Here is a 20,775-nt window from a genome sequence, read left to right as displayed (position 1 = left end):
ATGCATATCTAACATTAAATTGTTTTTAAAATGAAATACATTATTTCTCTTATCTGTCAGCTATTACTGAATACCACAGAGATGTCTGTTATTGTGTTTGTAAACATAACTATAATGTTTCTGAAATATAATTTAAAAATCAATACTTTAAAGCACTTTAAATGCATACTTGGGCATTATTCATCCTAGAGGCCTATACATCTCATTTTCTAGAAAAATCAAAGGTATGCTTTATCAAAATAAAAACTATACTTTCAATTCTGTGTGTATGATTTGATTGTGCAGGAGTAATACTTATTTAATCAACTTAGAGGATGAACTAAATGCTGAAAGACCATTAACCCTGAATACTAACCCTGTGTTTAGCCATAGATTTTCTATAGTTACAACTTAGTAACATGTAATTTTCAGCAATATTGATTAACAAAGAAATGAATAGAATAAAATTCACTGTTTCTTTTATCTTAATATTTCTAAAAAACTATAGAAAAAAAGCAGTTATATTATTCATGAGTTCAATATTATTATCCCTTAATTATGTAATACTTAACTCATTTTCCTAAGGTATATTTGGAGAAATAAGATTAATGGTCCTATAGAGATTAAAATAATGAGGAATAATTATAAATAACAGAGCAACATAATTTATAAAAAATATAATTTTTTGTTTGTCTTTAGGTCTTAGGAATTTTCAGATATTGAAAAAGCAAACAGATATAAATGCATTTTGCTTTAGGTGAGGTTTGCCTATTTTTAGGGAAATTAAGATTTTTTTAGAAAAAAAATTACTCTATAATTATATATTACTCTAAGATTTAAAAATTTGTGCTCTGGTATGTAAATCGACTATAATAAAACAGTTAATATATTAATCTAGTTCATACAAATCAAGCCATAGTTGACTTCCCATTCATTGCAATTTTATTTTATTTTTTTAAAGATTTTATTTATTTATGCAATTTTATTTTTAGTTGAGTTTAAAATTGATTTTTTTTTTCTGAGCAAAGAGGTATTGAGAATTTCATTTTTATTCATAATAACTAATAGTTTAACATGCCCAAATTCATGAAACCTATATTCTTTGGCACTTCAAAATCTATAATTTGAGTATATTTTCAAAAGGTATCTGAAAATTGCACGTTTATAAGTTTAGTGGATATTTAATTCTGACCTCAAACTGGAAGCTTTAACTATAAGATACTTAGAGCCCTCTTATTAAAGAACTTGGTAGGTATTAGTTTAAAAACACAATTAGAGAAATACACCTTCTAAATGCCTAGAGAAAATACTTAATGAAACACACACACACATATACCTCAAAAGAAATGAACAGGGTTTCCTATCTTTTATGTGCAAGAAAGAAGCTGAGAATTATTCTACCAAATGTTGCTAAAAAATAAACAACCCTGGACTCACATACCTACAGACTTTCAACACCTAAATCCCAGCCTACATGGGAATTGTCCCTCCCCTTTTTCATTCCCATCCCTCAAGCTGTCCTTTACCCCTGTCTTTAAGGTGGTTATTGAGTTGAGTTTAACCTGATTCACTTCAATGAATAGTTAAGGGAAAAGCAGGCTGTTGTTGGATCTTTTCACACTGTGCACACATATGGAAATAACACTTCCCCCCACTTCCCTTCTCCAGGTCCTAGCTGCTGGTCAATCTCACGTGAGTGCCCTAAGCTGCCCAGTCAACAAGTATATATCTTATTTTATCAGCAGAGCTCCAGGGTTTGGTCTACCTATTTTTAACATTCCTGGGAATTAATTTCTGTCAGCTCTTGTAATTCAATGAGTCCTAGTTCTGACTCACGCTGAAGGCTGTGGGTGCAGAGCACAAGGCCTCAGGAACCTGCCTAGAGCTGAAAACACTGCACTTGCTTTTTACAGTATAACATCTGTGTGGTTCTTCCAGAAGTCATATATATTTTAACCTGATAAAAGCAGAATAGTCTTGGGCGCCTGGGTGGCTCAGTGGGTTGGGCTGCTGCCTTCGGCTCAGGTCATGATCTCAGGGTCCTGGGATCGAGTCCCGCGTCGGGCTCTCTGCTCGGTAGGGAGCCTGCTTCCCTCTCTCTCTCTCTCTCTGGCTGCCTCTCCGTCTACTTGTGATTTCTCTCTGTCAAATTAATAAATAAAATCTTTAAAAAAAAAAAAAAGAAGGCAGAATAGTCTTAGCTGGAAATGAGAACTGAATTTATAAAACTAGCTAAGATGATTCAAATCTGCCAGAAAACACTTCATCCTGACTCCAAACCCGAACTGGGATAACAATTGCATTGATTGCATTTACTATAATGTTGGAGATCCTCTGGTTTTATTTCATCACTAGAATGACATCCTCTGAAAGAAATAAAAAATTGCTATCATATTAAGTGGTCCATGATAATCTGGTAAGAATTATTCTTTAAAGGGCACTTGGGAAAAAAATAATAAATAAATAAATAAATAAATAAATAGCGAGCACCTGGATGGCTCAGTCAGTTGAATGCTTTACTCTTGATTTCAGCTCAGGTCATGATCTCAGGGTTGTGAGATTGAGCCTCATATCCAGCTCTGTGCTGAGCATGGAGTCTGCTTAAGATTCTGTCTCTGCCTCTCCCTCTGCCTCTCCACCACCCTAGTGCCCACTGCCCCCGACCCAAGTTCTCATTCTATCTCTCTCTCTAAAAAAAAAAAAAGTACTTCTTTAACAGCAAAAATGTGACAGGAATTCTAGTCTTTAGCTTGCCTACAAGATTTCCATTTGCCCACCTATATACTTATATTATTTCCAGCCTCCAGTCAATAATCAATTCTCATATTTGCTTTGGCTGACCCTGTATTTGCATGGCAAATGTACTTAACAGTTGTTCTGCAAACTCAAATTCCCAAAATAAATCAGTAACAGAAAAAGGAAGCCAATTTTTTATCTTATCAAATCACCCTTCTTGTCCTTATATCTTATAAAAGAAAAAAACATTTGTTCATTCCTATATTCACATCTTGAAAAGGGGAATAGATGTGCTCTTTTCAAAGATCTCATAATTTATGAAAGTGGTTTTAAAAATTTGGGTCAGTAATCCCTTTAGATTTCAGTAAGAACTAGACTCTTCCTAGAAATATGAACACATCTATATAAAATTTTGAATATAAATTTTTTATGAAGTTGATAACCACCTATAACCCTTGTATAAAACACATAGGATGGACTAAATGTTTGTTTCCTCCCCAAAGTGAGGTTATTTGGAGATGAGGCCTTTGGGAAGTAATTAGAGCTACATTAGATCACAAGGGTAGGGGATTTAGTGGTTTTATAAAGAAAGGAAGAAAGCAAGCTATCTCTCTTTCCTTGTCCACCCCCTCCACATGCATACATGTAGAAAGGCCATGTGAGGATAGAGCAATAAAGGTGCCCACCTGCAAGCCAGGAAGAGAACACTTACCAGAAACCAAATTGGCCAGCACCATGACCTTGGACTTCCCAACCCCCAGAACTGTGAGAAATAAATATCTGTAGTTCAAGCTACACAATGCAGTGTTTTGTTATGGCAACCTGAGTAGGCTGATAGAGCCAGGCTAAAGATATCCACTAGGATATCTTCTTATTATCAATACTACAGTTTCTATCACAGAAGAACCTTAAGATTATTGCTAGATGATGGTAGTGTTATTGTCATAGATTTTGAAACTTTCTGAAATTCCTTATGAAAACAGACTGAGTAAATGATTAGCAAAACTGAAAACCCATTTATAATAAAACATCTGTGCAGCAAGAGGCAGAGGGGAGTAATAGGATATCTGATGGAGCCAAGAAAAGAAAATCCCAATATAGTCCAAAAGTACTCACCAGAAAATGTGGCAAGCCAACCTGAAAACATACACTGAAACTAACAGAGATTCTGCCCACTTCAACAGCTACTGAGAGCAAAGGGTGCACTGTAAAGAAGTCTGGAGGGGCTGGAACAGTCTCAAAACTGACCAGCTAAAGCTCCCAAGGAGCTACTGCTGAGAGGAAAATCAGATAAGCAGAGCAACAGTAGATATGAAAAGAGAGTCAGTCCAGAGAAGTGGGAGAGAGAGAGGAACAGTGCCAGAAAATATTATAAATGAAGTTGCTAATTTACAACACTTTAAGGAAAGAATAAAAGAGGGAGTTTTGTAAAGTTAGAAAGGTTTCCTGAACTCTATTGCCTTCTAACAATTCAAGAAAACTAATTTCACATAGAATTGAGCATCAAAGAAATATGGGGGCCAAATTCAATGCAACGTTATTGTAAGAAAAAAAAGAATAAGGAGCAAAATAATATCTGTACAAACAATGAATGAAAGCATGCCAGATAGACACACTTCCAGAACAAACACAAACTATAACATATTATTTCAAACAAACTAAAATACTAGGATAAATAATGCCAGAACAAGAAAAATAAAAATTAGAAAAATTCAGACTAAAATGTCAGAAGTGAAGAAAATTAGAAATTTTATAAAGGCAATTTCAGAAATAAAAACTAAACTAGAAGGATCTCAAGAGCAAATAAACTTATCAGGTAATATTTAAAATTTAAGTAACTTGCACTCTAGAATAAAATGAAAGAGATATAAAAAAATTGAGTGATCACAATAAACTTTGAAGATAGGTGAAGAAGACACAACATATATAATAGGCATCTCTGGGCATGGATGGGTTGGGAGAAGTATAGTGAGGGGGACAGGAGAATAGAACAAACTCTAAAGACTGTTATTTATGCAAACTTTCCAGAAATTAATTTTTTAAAAGATCTGAAACTCTATATTAAAAGAGCACACTTGGTACCTGAGAGTATAGGCCAGAATGACCAACATTGTGATCTATTCCAATAAAATTACTAGACAAATGAGACAGAAAAAATGTCCTTGATCATCTAGACATAAAAAGAGCAGGTGACTTACAAGAATAAAAATTAGATTGCCATCAGACTTCTCAAAATCTCTGCTATCTGAAGAAAGTGGAGTAACATATTTAAAGTACTCAAGGAAAATTATTTGAGCCAAGGATTTTATATTCAACAAAACTGATTCTTGAGGTAGAAATAGCATAGAAAAATGAAATCAATATGCAAGAGATCAGGGAACATTATTCTGTGAGTTCTCCCTAAAAAAATCTGTGAAAGAATGAGGTTAAGATAACCAAAATGAATAGAGAGACATTGTCATATTTCTGATTATGAACATTGAATGTATAGTTTCTTACACAACTAAGACTAAATGAGGTCCAAAAGAGAGAAAGTAAACTATGTTGAGGTTTATACTCTAGCAATGTAGGTATAGGACCTCTAAACAGTTTGGGGGAACATTGGGGAAAGCATATGGAAACACATTCTAACTACTTTCAGTAATCATACTGGAGTAATAAAATTAATAGCATTATTCTTAGAGTCAGCAGTACTAATAATACTGTTAGTAGTATTATCCTTAGTATCAGTAGTGCTAATTCTATTAGTAGTGGTATTATTTGTGTGTGTTTATAAATAAAACAAATGAATGTTTAGGGGATATTGTAATTCTAATATCCTCTCTGTTTGTCCTTGAGAACCAGAATTCTCAGTGTGTAAGAAAGATATATTTTTAATATGGATGAGCTTGAGTAAAAGTCCTTAGTACTTTTTTCAGTGGTAAATATCAGTATGATAGTCATAAGAAATTGACCTTTATTATGTATATATTATTCTATATACAATAGGTAGAATATATATCATTTTAACTCTGTCCTCTGAAAATCCTTAGAAGCAATAATTAACCCAATAACCATGAAAATTCCTACCATACAGATTATGGTCTTCAAATACTTTTTCCAAAAGCAACTAGATGAGCTTGGATCATGTCGTGATATTTAAAAAAAAAAAAAGCAAACAAACAAACAAAAAACCAAGGAACATATCCAAGATCAATAAATCTTCTCATAAGGACTCAGGAACCAATTTAAGAGACTCACCTTGGTCAAAGATGGCATGGTTTGGGCTTCAATAATAAAAATGCAATGTATTGAAAGCTATTTTGTAGTAAAAAATTAACTCTATCCAAAAAGAGATCTAGTCTTTGCTCTCAGCTCCTGGATGGTGATCTGCAGGTCTTTGAAATGCCCTACCCATTAACAGGTCTTTATTTATCTGAGAGCCTTGGGCCACACAATATAGTCTAATAATGTGATTTATGGCTGGGGCTTTGGGCCATCCAGTATCAGCTCTACCTCTAGAGGGGCCGGATGTTCAGGTCAGCTTTGCAGGTCTATGTGAATAAGCCCCAATAATAAATCCAGACACCAAAGCTCTGGGAAGTTTCTCTGATTGGCAATACTCATTGCATATTGTCACATACTGTTGTTGGGAGGAGTTAATGCTGTCCAGGGCTCCAGTGAGGGAGACATATATAGCAGAGTCCACTTCTTGAACTCTGACCCAAATTGTCCCTTGACTGATTTTAATCTAGATCCTTCTGTGGTAATACACCATAACTGTGAGTTCAATTTGAGTAAGGCTAATTCTTCCAGCTACAAATACAAACATTTGTCTTATATGCATTTCTTCTCTTTGCATAGAAGTGTATCATAAGAGAATAAGCAAATGTCTTATTGAAGTTCACATATTTTATTAACTAGGCTATAATCTAAGCTTCCATAACATGGAGACTCAAAACTTCAGTGGCTGAACCAAAATGAATTTATTCTAATATAGGGTATGGAGAGGAATAGGTTGTTTTTTCTTCATGAAGTTATTGAGGGAGTCAGGGATCCTCCATGTTGTTATTTCACCATCCATGAGTGTTGTTCTCACTACCTGGGGGATGTTTTCTCACTACTGCTGTCTACAGGAAAGGGAAGGAGGAAGTGAAGGGAAGCCATGGGGAGGTGGGACACATCAGTGCTCCTCACATCCCAATGACCAGGAAAAAGCTAGTCACATGGCCACATGCAGCCACACTGGAATCCTAACTAAGTTGCTAAGTTGCCATGTTTCCAACTAAAACACAGAGGACTCTTCTAGTAAAAATAAGGTGGGGCAAACAGATATTGGGGGACAATTAGCACTAACCTAATAAATTTCTGGTCTATCAGAATAACCTAGAGAAATAACCTAGAGAAATCCAAAGAGTTAATATGACATGACTTCTTCTTCATTAATCTCTGCTGGATTCTGGTGGTCCTTACTTTCTATTAGGTGCTCATATCTAGACTTTTAATAACCTGATCTAGACCTTCACTCAAAATCCTGATCAAGTTTATCAGTCTTTCTTTGCACAAACTACATACCTCATTCTACTTAGGAAAATTGGATTTAAATTTATCTTTTCCCATCTTCCTAACATACTTTAAATCCTTAGGATTCTTTAAAATCCTTGGTAATTTCTTTCTAAGCTACTCCTACTGCCATGAAATATAATTCTTACATGCCAGGAGACAGAAAGAAAAAAAATAAAGGAAAGAAATGGAACCACTTCAACTAGTCTAGCAAAAAGAGGTAAGAAATAAAGGATTATTATGATTCATTTCAGAGGGAAGTTTAGCTACGTTAAGAAAATGCATCAAGTCATGTATTAACAAAATGGGAATTATTTCTGTGTCAGTCTTCTTTATATATGCATCAATCAGGTTTTTATTTTATTATCACTTGAAGGTAATTAGAATTACAAACATTAGCTTCTCTGAATAATCACTACTAGGTCTTCAAAAAAAAAAAAAAAAAAAAAAAAAAAAGGCAAAGGCTATACTCCCAGTCTAAATTTTTGGATGTCTTCCCAGTTAAATGTCAAAACAGTAGCTTCCTTTGGGATAACTATTCTTCTTTATTCTCCTGAAGAGTCCTTTTAGTGGTTTGTTCTGAATAATTATATATCATGTTTGACTTTCCTTTCACATAATGTGAATTTTTTTATTTTCTTGCTCTTTATGGTAAGAGCTAAGTTACTTCAAGCTGGTTTCTTTCCTCTCTCAAATATGTATCTATTTTCCTGGAGGTATAAATGGAGAATCTGCGGGTACACAAAGGCAGAGAAACTATACACAGCTTAGATAAGCAGAAATCTCTATCCCCTCCACACTTCATCCGCAATTCACCTTGCTCTTTTCTGAAACCACATACATATGCACACCCTGGGACTTTCCAGGGGCTTTTCACTCCACATGGAATGCTTCCTCTCCGCTTCATTCTGACTAGTGTTCCTCACACACACCTCATTGTCAATTCAAAATCCACTCATATCATGATGCTTTCCCTAATCACACAGAATCAAATGTTCTTGTCTGAGCTGGGGAATAGTTTCCCACTATTAATTGTTTAGAGTATGCAATTGTAGCATTATATTTGATTTTTTTAAAAAACCCTTCATTATTTTTCCACCTATACTATCTACAGAATTATGATTTTTCATCAGGTTACATACCTTTGTAATTTCTATCTGCTGGTATCCTTCCTTTCATGAAATTTTGCCACATGTTGATGCTCCCAGAACAGCACGGAACACCAGGGCTAGCTGATTTTAAAACACCAGGATCTGGCAGACTGCTAAGCAGGGAAGTATTTTGGTTCCTCTCCTTCTCCTATCTTTGGTTGGCTTTTCACCCATAAAACAGGTCCCATAAATATCCTAAGGGGCAGTAGATTGCTGTCCCAACAATTGCCATGTGACCTGGAGAGAAGGGCTGCCCAACAAGGCAGCAAAGCCATGGCTCTGGGGAAGGCTGACTGCTGATGGCTAGTCTGGCCAGCCCACCAACAACAGTTTCCATCCAACAACAGTTTCCGCTTCCCAAGGACTGTCTCCCACACCCTATCATGTGTGGACCTATTACGTTGGTTATTTTGCTCAAATTATTTTTTTCTGAATATATTCAGAAAACTGTCATGTTCCTCTGCTTTTACTTTCATCAGTAAAGAATACTTATTTGGGGATCTATCCGGCTGGTGCTGATGATATTTGATAACATTCATAAAATAGCTTGTGTATTGTCATTATCTCATTTCTTCCAACCCATAATAACTCCTCAGGGAGGGACAACATCTGTTCTTGCGAGAGAAATAGCTACGGGCTTCTTGTTGGTTTTCTCCAGGCTTTAGACTCCTGGGAGATCAGCATCCTCCCCTCCCCCCATTCTTTTGGTTTCCCTAGATTTTTTTTACACAGAAATTTAACAGAAAATAATATTGTAATGCTGAGGTGTTAATTAGATAACAGAACACTGTGAAAGATTAAAATGAGACTAAAAGGAGGAATTGGAAAAAGAAAAGAAAAGAAACAATAAGACTTAGGATTTCAAAGACCTTTAAAACTACTAGTCAACTATCTCCTCAGAGATAAAATTCTATAATAAATGTTAAAATTATTCTGCTCTCAACTCTTAGCTTAGTTACTGTTAAAATATTAATGTGCTTTCTTACATTGAAACTAACTTAAATTTCAGGCATTTAGATTTAGAGTTCAATTTACAGCTTGTTAAGATGTGGAATGTATTAATTCTACAATGTTCTTGCAACTATGTCCCAAAGCTCTCGGGCTTACATGCTATATATGTGCCAATTAATATCCAAATTTCATAATGTATGTCAGCACTCTAAATAATTAGTGTGGGGAGAAAAATAATGCACTTTTTGCTGATAAAACAACATGGAACACTGAACAAACATTCTTTGAGGGTCTACTGGGTCCCAGGCTCTGAGGCTGAGAAAAGGTTTGGGAACCTGTAGGGGGGAAGGATGAATGAAGATGCAAATAAGGGGAAGAGAAGTAAAGAAATTAACAAAGCCCCTCTATGTGCTTTCAAAAGGTATTCACAACCCCATGTGGGATGGAAGGAAAGGTGGAAGAGAAGGAAAGTGCTGTTGGTGTGCTGACAGCTGCATATTTGACAATACAAATAGGTAGCCCCCAGTTTTCCAGTTGCAGAGTCACTCTTCTATAAACCTAGAATCCAGGATTTTCATGCACAGACTCAATTGAAGAGCTGAGGGGATCAGTTAGCTCTGTTGTTTGCTTGTTGTTTCCCCTTAGGATCTATAATACTCTTCCCAACCAAAATGTAGATCAACTCCAAGTGTAAAAGCAGGTTTTATTTGCTGTTGCTTAAAAAGCTTTTTTAGGTCAAGAGTTCTTTGCACTTCTCAGGAAGCTTCGCAACTCACAAGGCTGAAAATGTCAAGAATGTGGGACTCATAGCCTGGAAATAGAGTTCCATTCCAGCTCCATCACTTAGAAGCTGCAAGGTCTTGAGCGTATGCCTTCAACCTCTCCAGCTTCAGAGGAAAGAATGCACAAAGCTCTTTGTGTACCGTAAAGGCGGAAATGAAGGTCAGTTGCTGATACAATTGTTCCCTATGATAAGACAATGAGTCTAGGTTTATATCAACACCATTCACCAAAATCACACACTATACCAGGAATAGAAAAGACAAAGAGGAACTCAATTTTCACTTTTTAATTAGGCTGTGCTTCTTGAACTGAGCTCTAATTCACAGTAAAACTTGTCCTGTAACAGTCCAGCTTCACTTTCTGTCCCACCTCTCACACCCAGCATATCAGCCCTTGCTAAAATATATGTACTCCAGCCCATCCATGATTGTGCAAAGGTCACTCCTTTGGTTTTAGTGCCCTAAATCTGGCAATTAGGTTACCTCCCTGGAGTAACATTTACTGTATTGTACTACAAAGACTACCCCCTGAATAGAATGGGAACTCCCTGAAGACAGAGTATGCATTATTAATCTTTGTAACCCTGGTAGAGTACCTGGTAAAGATGGACATGGCTTGCTGAATGAATGAATGAATGAATGGAGTACATGTACATAAACTTCTGCCCACAAAGAACAGAATTGTGACATAGCCCAACTATGTGTATATGTAGATTAATCCAAAGCACTATTACTCCTGTTATATTTTGTCTTATTGAGATACAATTCAGATTCGTATCTGAAAGTTGTACAAATCAGTGCTTTTTAGTATACCCAGTTATGCGATTTGATAGTGGTGGCGCACATTTTCATTACCCTAAAAAAAAAAAAATCCTACCCATTTAGCGGTCACTCTGCATTCCCCCCACAATCCCCACCTTCTAGCAACCACCAATCCACTTTCCTATCTCCACGGAATTTTAATTAATTTCTTGTCACACAATATACATAGCATCAAATATCAGAGTGCTTCCCTTCGCATGACTGAAAAGAAATAAAACCCGAGGCCCCTTTGCTTTGGTATACAGGTAGAGAATCAATCTCCTTGGTCTGTGACCTTGGACAAGTTGTTGAACTGGATTTTGCTTCTTCGTAAGATGAAGTTTAGACGGTGTGTGAGGGCGCCTTCAGGTTAAAAAATAAACCAGCTAAAACAAAAAACAAAAGAAACCCTTTGGCTATAATCCAATACTCCACCCTAGGGAGCCCTTCCTGGGCTTCCTTAATAAATGTCTATCATTAAGATTTCACCCCGGAACCCCTGCAGCCCACTGCCCTCCCCGCGAAGGGCCCTTCAGAAGGTTTCCTCTTTTTCTTCTTGGCCGTCCAGTTATTTCTGGGCTGGCCGAGGAGGGAGAAACTGCAGAGCCCAGGAGCGGAGGCTCCGCACGCGCCGTACCCGCAGGAAGCCTCGCCCAGCCCGGGACCCCACCCTCCCGCGGCGCCCCTGGAGAGAGCCGGCCGCCGCGCGCGCCACCGGCGCGGGAGGGGCGCGGCGCGCGGGGGCGGAGCCAGCGACTTCCGCAACCAATCCCGTCGGCGGCGCGTCCCGGGGGTCCGCGGCTCGCCGGGCGCGCAGGGGGCGGCGCTCCGCTTGACAGTGGCGGTCGCCCGGCAGCGGAGCCGGGGTGCAGCGGGTGGAGCGCAGCTCAGGGAGCGCGAGCGGCACAGGCGGCGGCGGCGCCCGGTCCCTGCCGGATCGGGTTCTCAGCGCAGCGAAGTAGCCCCTCGCGGCGGCAGCGGCGGCGGCGTGCGGGCGATGCTGCGGGTCTCTTCGGGCGCCGGTGTCCTGGCCTCTTCCTAAAGGTACCCAACCCCGCTCGCCCCCTCGTCCGGCGCACCGCAGCGACCGGCAAGTGGCTTTGTGAAGCTCTAGGCTACCAAGACCGAGTGGTGGGCTGGGAGCGGGGTGGGTGGGGCTGGGCGGGGCTGCGCTGTCTGGGCCGCTTTCCCCGCGAGGATGAGGGTGGGGGCAGAGGGAAGCGGGGTGGGGGGAGGAGGGCTGTCTCGGGCAGCAGCTGGCTGCATCCCCATCCTCCATCCTCCTCCTGTCTCCATGTGGTTTGAAAGAGGTCCTGTTCCGGGAGAAAGTTTGATGCTGAGACTTAAGGAGCCAGACTCGGGGGTCCCTGAGGCCCGCACCTTGAAAGACAGCTAGAGCACCCAGTTGAGGACACCTGTGTCTGAATGTGGGCATGCAGGAACCCATGCCACTTTCTGACCCAAGCAGCATTCCCGACACAGGCCCTTTCTTGAGGAAATTCCTCTGTGGGACTCTCCCTTCGGGAGGGTCCTTGGGACACAGGACATCCTGAACCGCCACCTTATGGCTTTTGCTTGAAAACAGTGCAGCAGGTAGTCAGTATCCCCCCATCTTCTCTCTCCCTAGAGTGGGCGCTACCAATGTCTGTGCCCCAAGAGCTTCCAAATTTCAAGTCTGCCTTCTAATTAAAGATCCCCCAAACACCAGTGTGTCCAAGGTGCCAGTGATTACTCCTGTCAAATTTGAATAGTTTCTTCTTGCCATATGCTTCCAATCAGCTCTCCTTGAGTGCTGGGCGGGTGCTGTGGAGCACAGGAAAGGGAGGAGAAGTTATAGCCCCGCTTTTCCGATGGGAGATGGGAACAAAGAATACAGAACATGTGTACCCACTTGAAGATAGGAGAAAGTTTTAACCTTCAAAATAAGGCGGGTTAGGTGGGGATTATTTGCTTTACAAAACTTTCTCCAATGTAGAGAAATGATTAGAGGTATAACAGAGTTTTACATAAGATTGTGGGAACAGGCCTATGGTAAAGTAGCTCAGAGTAGAGGTGGTAACATATGGATATCCCTTTGACTTGAAATTAGGTTTCAACGAATATATCTACATATATATCTACAGAATTCTGTCGAATTCTGATCAACCTTCCTGATTATACACATGGATTATTAAGTTTACTTTATTCATTCCTAACCAAGACATTCATACCATAAGACAACTTCATAATACCAATTTTTGTGCTCTGGAGACACCCTTAGCCAAGAACACAGACATCCTGTTTTGAGCCATAAGATTTACCCCCACACCAGGCAACATAACCTCTCTAAGGTTACATCATAAAGAAAAGGAAGCTTCTTTAATAGTGACACAATAGTATTCAAATACTGAGCACATACTATGTACCAGGTATATCACTAAGTTTTTACATAAATTGTGACTTTTTAAAAAGATTTTATTTATTTATTTATTTGACATAGATCACAAGTAGGCAAAGAGGCATGCAGAGAGAGAGGAGGAAGCAGGCTCCGTGCTGAGCAGAGAGCCTGATGTGGGTCTTGATCCCAGGACCCTGAGATCATGACCTGAGCGAAAGGGAGAGACTTAACCCACTGAGCCACCCGGTGCCCCATAAATTATGACTTTAAATCTCACAGTCAACCTGATGAGATATTATTACTCACCCTGTTTCAGAAACAAAAGAGATTATGTAATTTTCCCAAGACTATATGTCAAGGAAGTGATAGAGGTGAGATTTGACCCTGGATCTGTTTGATTCACTGCCCATGCTCTTTACCCCTACCCTATGCTATCTCCCAGCATCTCTTTTTTTTTTTTTTTAAAGATTTTATTTATTTATTAGACAGACAGAATCACAAGTAGTCAGAGAGGCAGGCAGAGAGAGAGAGAGAAGAGGAAGAAGGGTACCCGAGGAGCAGCCCGATGCGGGATTCTATCCCAGGACCCTGGGATCATGACCTGAGCCGAAGGCAGAGGCTTTAACCCACTGAGCCACCCAGCGTCTCTTGAGAGAGAGTTGCCATATTATAATGTAGTGGGAAATCAAAATATGGCAAATATTATGTGCTGGCCTCTTGGATTCAAACCCTTTTATAGACTATTTTTCCCTCTGGAAACCTAACACTGTTTGCCTGTGCCCAACAAGTATTCCCTTCACCAAAGGGTAACCTCAGGAACTCTCCAGATTCCCCCTAAGCCCCAGTCCCCAGCATGTAAATCAGATGGGAATCTTTAGACATATAACCTCCTTGTCCTTTCAGAGAAGTTGGTTCTGGAAGACAGGTAACCAAGTGTTTCCCGACTGCCACTTAAGGAGCAGTCTCTACCCTCTTAGTCTTCCAAGTCTGTTTTAGCTCTGCACATGTAAGTACATACCACCAGTTGGCAGCAGCACATCCCCTGCACTGTTCACACTGGCACACTCATCTTCCTGTACCAACTGTCAGAGAATTCCTGACATAGGCCTGCCTACTTAAAGGAAAAAACTGAAACAAGGTTGATGGGGATGGTGGTATTTGTCCAGGGAATTCCTATATTCTCCACTGCTGACCAGAAAGGAAATTAACATAGGGCCCCAGGAGCAGGAAGCAGGCCTTCCCCATGGTGTGAAATGCCACGTGTATGGTGTAGCCCATTGTCAATACTACTGAAGCTGTGTGTTCACCGCATAGAAACCTATTTACCTGTTATCTTGGTGATGGGTGTGGCCACACACCTATTTCTGATTCCATTACTCACTTCTATAGTAACACAGTTGTCACTGGCTGAATGGTATCAAAAATTGATGTCACGGTTGTGAAACAGTAAGTTCTGCAACTGTGTCTAAAAATTGGTGTGTGTTGTAATCAACAGCCATTGTTTTCTCATTTCTCCTGCCTAGAGGGGTGTGTGTGTGTGTGTGTTTTCTCTCCCTTGGTATAGTTTTCAACTCTCTCTGGTTCCAAAATGATTTGAAGTACCAAGCCTAAAGAGAAATAGATGCATTTTTGAGCTGAGGCCATATGCTGCCTGGAAACATATCTGTGTAGTTGGCATTTTACTCATGTTACTCTAGTGCTAAGAACCTCAAAGTCCCGTATGCATGCTTTGGGATTTCAGATGGACTCTCCTGTCTAATTATTTCACTCCTTCCCCTGCAGCAGTCGGAAGGTTTGCATTTAGAATACAGCCCCAGCACCTCCCCTCTAAATTCTGTAAACTGTAAGCCCCAAACTGGAGCAGCGCTAATTAAAGTCGGGAAAGTAGAACACGAGGTTTGCTCATTGTCACACTCTTGGAGGAGAATGGGAAACATACCAAAAACATTGTTGGGGATATGAAGTGATGTAGTCTTCTTTAGAATGACTAGTGATCTAAAAATCTATACCAAATTGATACTGCACAGTTTGCCTAAAGTTGGGTTTGTGCAGGTACCTCACTAACTTAAAACTGTCCAGTATCAACAAACTTCTACTCTATTCTGTTCTATTTATAACACTTCTCATTAACTAGCTATCTGTTTTTATTCCCATATTTTGTCAAATCTAAAGTGTCATCAGTTATAAGAAATAACATTTTTATGTTACACAAGAAGACAAAACACTACCAGTTATATTATAACATGTATTCCATCTTAACTGTCATCTTCCATGATACCGTATGAATCAGTCACACTGCTCTCTCATTGCTTTCAGGCCTCCATGTGTTCCGTAGGTTTTGGTACTTTTTCCTGCCTGTTCCTTCATTACTGTTGCTTCCCTAAGCAAAGTGTGAGAGGCACTGGGTTTGCTATATCTCAGTAACATGCTGTAACAGATTCCTCTTCTGTGTCTTTCTTTTTTCAATCTGGTAAAGCATTTGGATCTTGCTTTGCAAGGTAATATGGAAATGCCAAACAAAGACAAATGTTTCCCTTAGTAATATAATATTTATGCCCCACTGCTCTGTTTCTGTGCTGTGGTGCATACACAGGAACATCTTCTTTCAGTGCCCAATCATCACAGAATCTTTTTGAAAATCATTTAAATGGCAATTAAACAGAACACATGCAGTACCAACAATGCCCATAATTTAGAAGTGATAACAAAATGAATAACTGTGACCAAATTTATGCATGTGCAGAGAAATGACAATGGTACTGCCAAGTTATCAGCAGTTTTAAGATACCATCAATATTAAGACACATCCTGATTTCAGAGATGTTAAAATGTGAAAAAAAAATCAGTGAAATATGCTAATCTGTGCCTCCTTCATCTCCTCAACCCTATTGATTCATTCATTCATATAGTCACTCATTCTGTTAGACCAAGCTCCAGGGGGGCAAGGACTTTTTTTGTCTTGTGCTCTACCATCTGTTAGCCACTTAAGGATAGTCCGTGACACATAGTTAATCTGCTCAATAAATAAATATCTGTAGAATGAGTGACTGAATAACCTCCTGTGGAAGGCATGGAGGCACATCAAGTAGTTCACTACTCTCCTGCTAGTTAGAAGATGTAGTCTTAAAATTATGACATTGACAGAAATGCCAGACATTGAGAAAGGGTATAGGCCAGCATTAACTCCTTGATTTTATTTACAGACCCCTATTCAAAATATGTCATGCCATTACAAAGACTAGTTCAGTATAGAAGAAATTCCATCTTAATCTTTGACCACTGAAAGAATTTCTAACAATTTAATACTCTGATTCTTTCCTGCGATCCCAAATCATAAATTGCTTGAAATTTATGCTTAGTTCAATTTCATGTACTTGTCCTACTGGGTATTTGAGAGTAACCAGGATTAATAGGCACATGCTTTTCCTTCAGTAGGCTCCTCTGACACAGGAATTCAGTGCTGGTGACCTTGTCTGGATGTGTGTTTCTGAGAGAACATGTGTATTTATATACACACACATGCTTTAAGGCCTTGCCTTGCAGTCTACGTTTTAACCACCCCCCCCCCCCAAATGGCCGTCTTGACATTTTGACAAAGAAAAAGATGAAAAGGAAAGAGGAAAGCCTTGATAGGCAATATACTGTCTGTCAGTGCTTCTTCCTTATTGCTTCCTAGTCAAGCAGAGGCCAAAGAGAAAGCTCTATGAAGATGCAACAGAAGGAACTGGCAGGGAACTTCACTTAGCAGCAAACTCTGAAGCAGTCATGAGGATCCAAAGTGAACAATTAGCATTGCCAGGATAACCCCACAGTTCTATTAATGTGATAGCCAGACCTGCAAAGATATGCCCCGATTCCAGTTCCATGAAACTGGGACCTCCGAAACACAATATGTAACCAACTAAGGTCACTTGTGGGCTTCTAATATACATTGTCTGCTTGCTTAGGGAAGAGTAAATGGTGTGTGTCTCTCCCCACGCACAGGCAAAGCAGTGTGTGCTCTGAAGAGACCTGGTGGATGGATCAGAGCTGTCTCTTTCACATAATAGAAAATAATTATTAATTCAGTCTTTTTGATTGTATACTAGTACACTAAAGGAACTTATGTATAATTACTTTCATTAAGTATTGTTAACATGGACCAAGCAGATGACAAATGACAACAATGATTTAAAGATTCTATTTATTTATTTATTTAGATAGCTTGTATCCGCTTTCACCTGAGTGGGGGAGGGACAGAGGGCTAGAGAGAATGTCAAGTGGACTCCACAACTGAGAGTGGAGCTGACCGGGGTCTTGAACTCATGACCTTGAGATAATGACTGGAGTCGAAATCAAGAGTCAGATACTTGAGCCACCTGAGCCACTTGAGCCACCTGAGCCACCCAGGCTCCCCAAAGACAAGAATAATTTAAAACTTGTTTTTACTGAACACAGAGGGTAGGATGAATGAAAAACAGAATAATCTTAGCTGCCAATTCTATGATTAATTGGGATGCTTTAATCATGTATGGTAAGACATGGAGACATGGAAATGACTGTCATAAAAGAAGGAATTTTTTTTTAATTTTTTATTTTTTATAAACATATATTTTTATCCCCAGGGGTACAGGTCTGCGAATCACCAGGTTTACACACTTCACAGCACTCACCAATGCACATACCCTCCCCAATGTCCATAATCCCACCCCCTTCTCCCAACCCCCCTCCCCCCAGCAACCCTCAGTTTGTTTTGTGAGATTAAGAGTCACTTATGGTTTGTCTCCCTCCCAATTCCATCTTGTTTCATTGATTCTTCTTCTACCCACTTAAGCCCCCATGTTGCATCACCACTTCCTCATATCAGGGAGATCATATAATAGTTGTCTTTCTCTGCTTGACTTATTTCGCTAAGCATGATACGCTCTAGTTCCATCCATGTTGTCGCAAATGGCAAGATTTCATTTCTTTTCATGGCTGCATAGTATTCCATTGTGTATATATACCACATCTTCTTTATCCATTCATCTGTTGATGGACATCTAGGTTCTTTCCATAGTTTGGCTATTGTGGACATTGCTGCTATAAACATTCGGGTGCACGTGCCCCTTTGGATCACTACGTTTGTATCTTTAGGGTAAATACCCAGTAGTGCAATTGCTGGGTCATAGGGCAGTTCTATTTATTGTGCTCACAGATCCCTAGAAGCAGGAAGCACATAAGTCATGCAGAGCCACAGGGAGGTGGAGGGAGCATGGAGTGAATGTGGGCAAGAGAAGGTAGCAGGAGAGGCAGGTTTAGGATTCAGTAATTTCAGAGAGCTTTGGGGCATAGAGGCTGTCTGTCCCTAGTTGTCTGGTACCTGGCCCTGGGGTGATTAGGGCAGGTGGACAGCAGTGCTGAGTGTGAGGGTGGGGAATATGGGCTCTGGATTGATTGGTTTGCATATGAAAGGCACACTGGAAGGCAAATATATCTCTAGGAATGAGCTCACCCTGTGAAGGGCAGTGCCTGCAGTGTCATCAGGAGCCCAAGATGTGAGAACATCAGAATACAGAAAATACAAGACATGGTTAATATATGGGGATTTTTAAAATAGTCCAGTAATGAATTAGCCCCATGTACACAGGGAGCATTCAGCCAAATGTGCAGAAATGCCTCGGTCCGGATCTGACACATGGTACTCACCCAGTAAACATTAATTAACATCTGAGTTGTGGTACCAGATGGTCCAGCCACGCTCACAGTCAGCCTTCGCTGCATATTGAAGTCAGGTGTGCAGTGTTCATCTTGAGAAAAATAAAAAAAAAAATGAGGAACCACACTACATAAAGGATCCCCAAATGAGAGATGAGCCATCCAGGACCAAGAGGAGGCAAAACTGTTAAGTTGTTAAACACATAAATGAACTCCTAAGCAAATACGCCTTTAACTCTAAGGTAACTATATGTTTGGGGTCATTCCTTTCTGTGGATTTGAAATATCAGTTAAAGTCAGGAAACATGAAAATTGTAGGCAACTTATAGAAAGGTTGTTTCTGAGTAAAACTGGAGTTGCAAAGAGAATTGTGTATTGTAAATGTACTCAGGAGCACACTTCTCAATGTGAGTTTCTCAAAATAGTACCAGATGTACTGTTGGTGTGGTGATAGGCCTAGGCACACATGGTTCAAATATACCCGTACTTTCCAGATGCTGATGGAGGGCGGCGATTAGTTGGATGGTTGTGGGGTTGGACTTAAGACATTTTAAAAAAATGTTATTAAAGTATAGTTGAGGGGCGCCTAGGTGGCTCAGTGGGTTAAAGCCTCTGCCTTCAGTTCAGGTCATGATCCCAGGGTGCTGGGATCGAGCCCTGCATCAGGTTCTCTGCTCAGTGGTGAGCCTGCTTCCCTTCCTCTCCCTCTGCCTGTCTCTCTGCCTACTTGTGATCTCTGTCTTTCAAATAAAATAAATAAAATCTTAAAAAAAAAGTATAGTTGACACACAGTGTTATATTAGTTTTAGGTGTACAGCATAGTGATTTGACAAGTCTATACATTATGCCATGCTTACCACAATGTAGCTACCATCTGTCACCATATAACACTATTGCACTACATTATATTCCCTATGCTGTACCTTTCATCCCTGTGACTTATTCCTTCCACAACTGGAAGCCTGTACCTCCTCCCACACCTTTACCCATTTTGCTCATCTTCCTGCTCCCCGTCCTCTAGTAACCATGAGTTTGTTTTCTATATTTATGGGTCTGTTTCTGCTTTTTTGTTTGACTGTTTTGTTTTTTTAGATCTCACAAATAAGTGAAATCATATAGTATTTGTCTTTATCTGACTTATTTTATTTAGCATAATGCCCTCTGGGTCCATCCATGTTGTAGTAGATGGCAAGATCTCAATTCCTTCTTATGGCTGAATTATACACACACACATACACATCAATCTCATCTGTATCCATTCATCACAATGGACACTTGAGTTGTTTCTATATTCAAGACATTGCTCTTTATGATGAATGACAGCAGTGCGAGGGGGGTAGAAGTGTTAGGGCTCACAGCCAAGTAAATGAGATGAATTATAGCAACCTCATGATTTCTCTTTATGTGGTAGGTTAATAATTATAATGTCTTTAAAGTCCAGTGACTTTTCCTCAGAATCTTGACCATGCATGTTAAGAAATAATAATGAAAACGTAAGCGGGAGCACCATCTCATAATATAAGAAGGGTAATTTCTTCAGTGAAAACTCTGAGATTGCCTTCTGCTTACAATTCTTTCCATTTGTGGCTTTGCACACATCTCCTTAGCATTGTGTAAGAGCTTATCTATGTTGATGGAAATTGTAGGGATGTTTTCACTGGAGCACAGCTGCTCCCCCATTGTGTTTCCAAACTGACATCATAACTTTAATTAAAGTAGCAATATTAACCTAAATTAGACAGTGAATGATTTTCTACCTCGTTTATGTTGCTGGCCTAGA

General features: G+C 39.6%; 1 protein-coding gene across 2 annotated transcripts in view; it reads left to right on the top strand.

The window, feature by feature from the left end:
- Window positions 1–11,858: 11,858 nt before the first annotated feature.
- Window positions 11,859–20,775, top strand: part of FRY (FRY microtubule binding protein) — a 437,325-nt gene continuing 428,408 nt past the window's right edge. For both annotated transcript variants that reach the window (XM_059144289.1, XM_059144291.1), the window contains exon 1: window positions 11,859–11,986. The gene's annotated coding sequence lies outside the window, so the exon portion shown is untranslated. The remainder of the gene's footprint in view (window positions 11,987–20,775) is intronic.

This window comes from Mustela lutreola, chromosome 13, assembly GCF_030435805.1.
Source record: "Mustela lutreola isolate mMusLut2 chromosome 13, mMusLut2.pri, whole genome shotgun sequence".
Taxonomy (NCBI): domain Eukaryota; kingdom Metazoa; phylum Chordata; class Mammalia; order Carnivora; family Mustelidae; genus Mustela; species Mustela lutreola.
The sequence above is the reverse complement of the archived record's forward strand: the minus strand, read 5'-3'. Positions and strand labels throughout refer to the sequence as shown.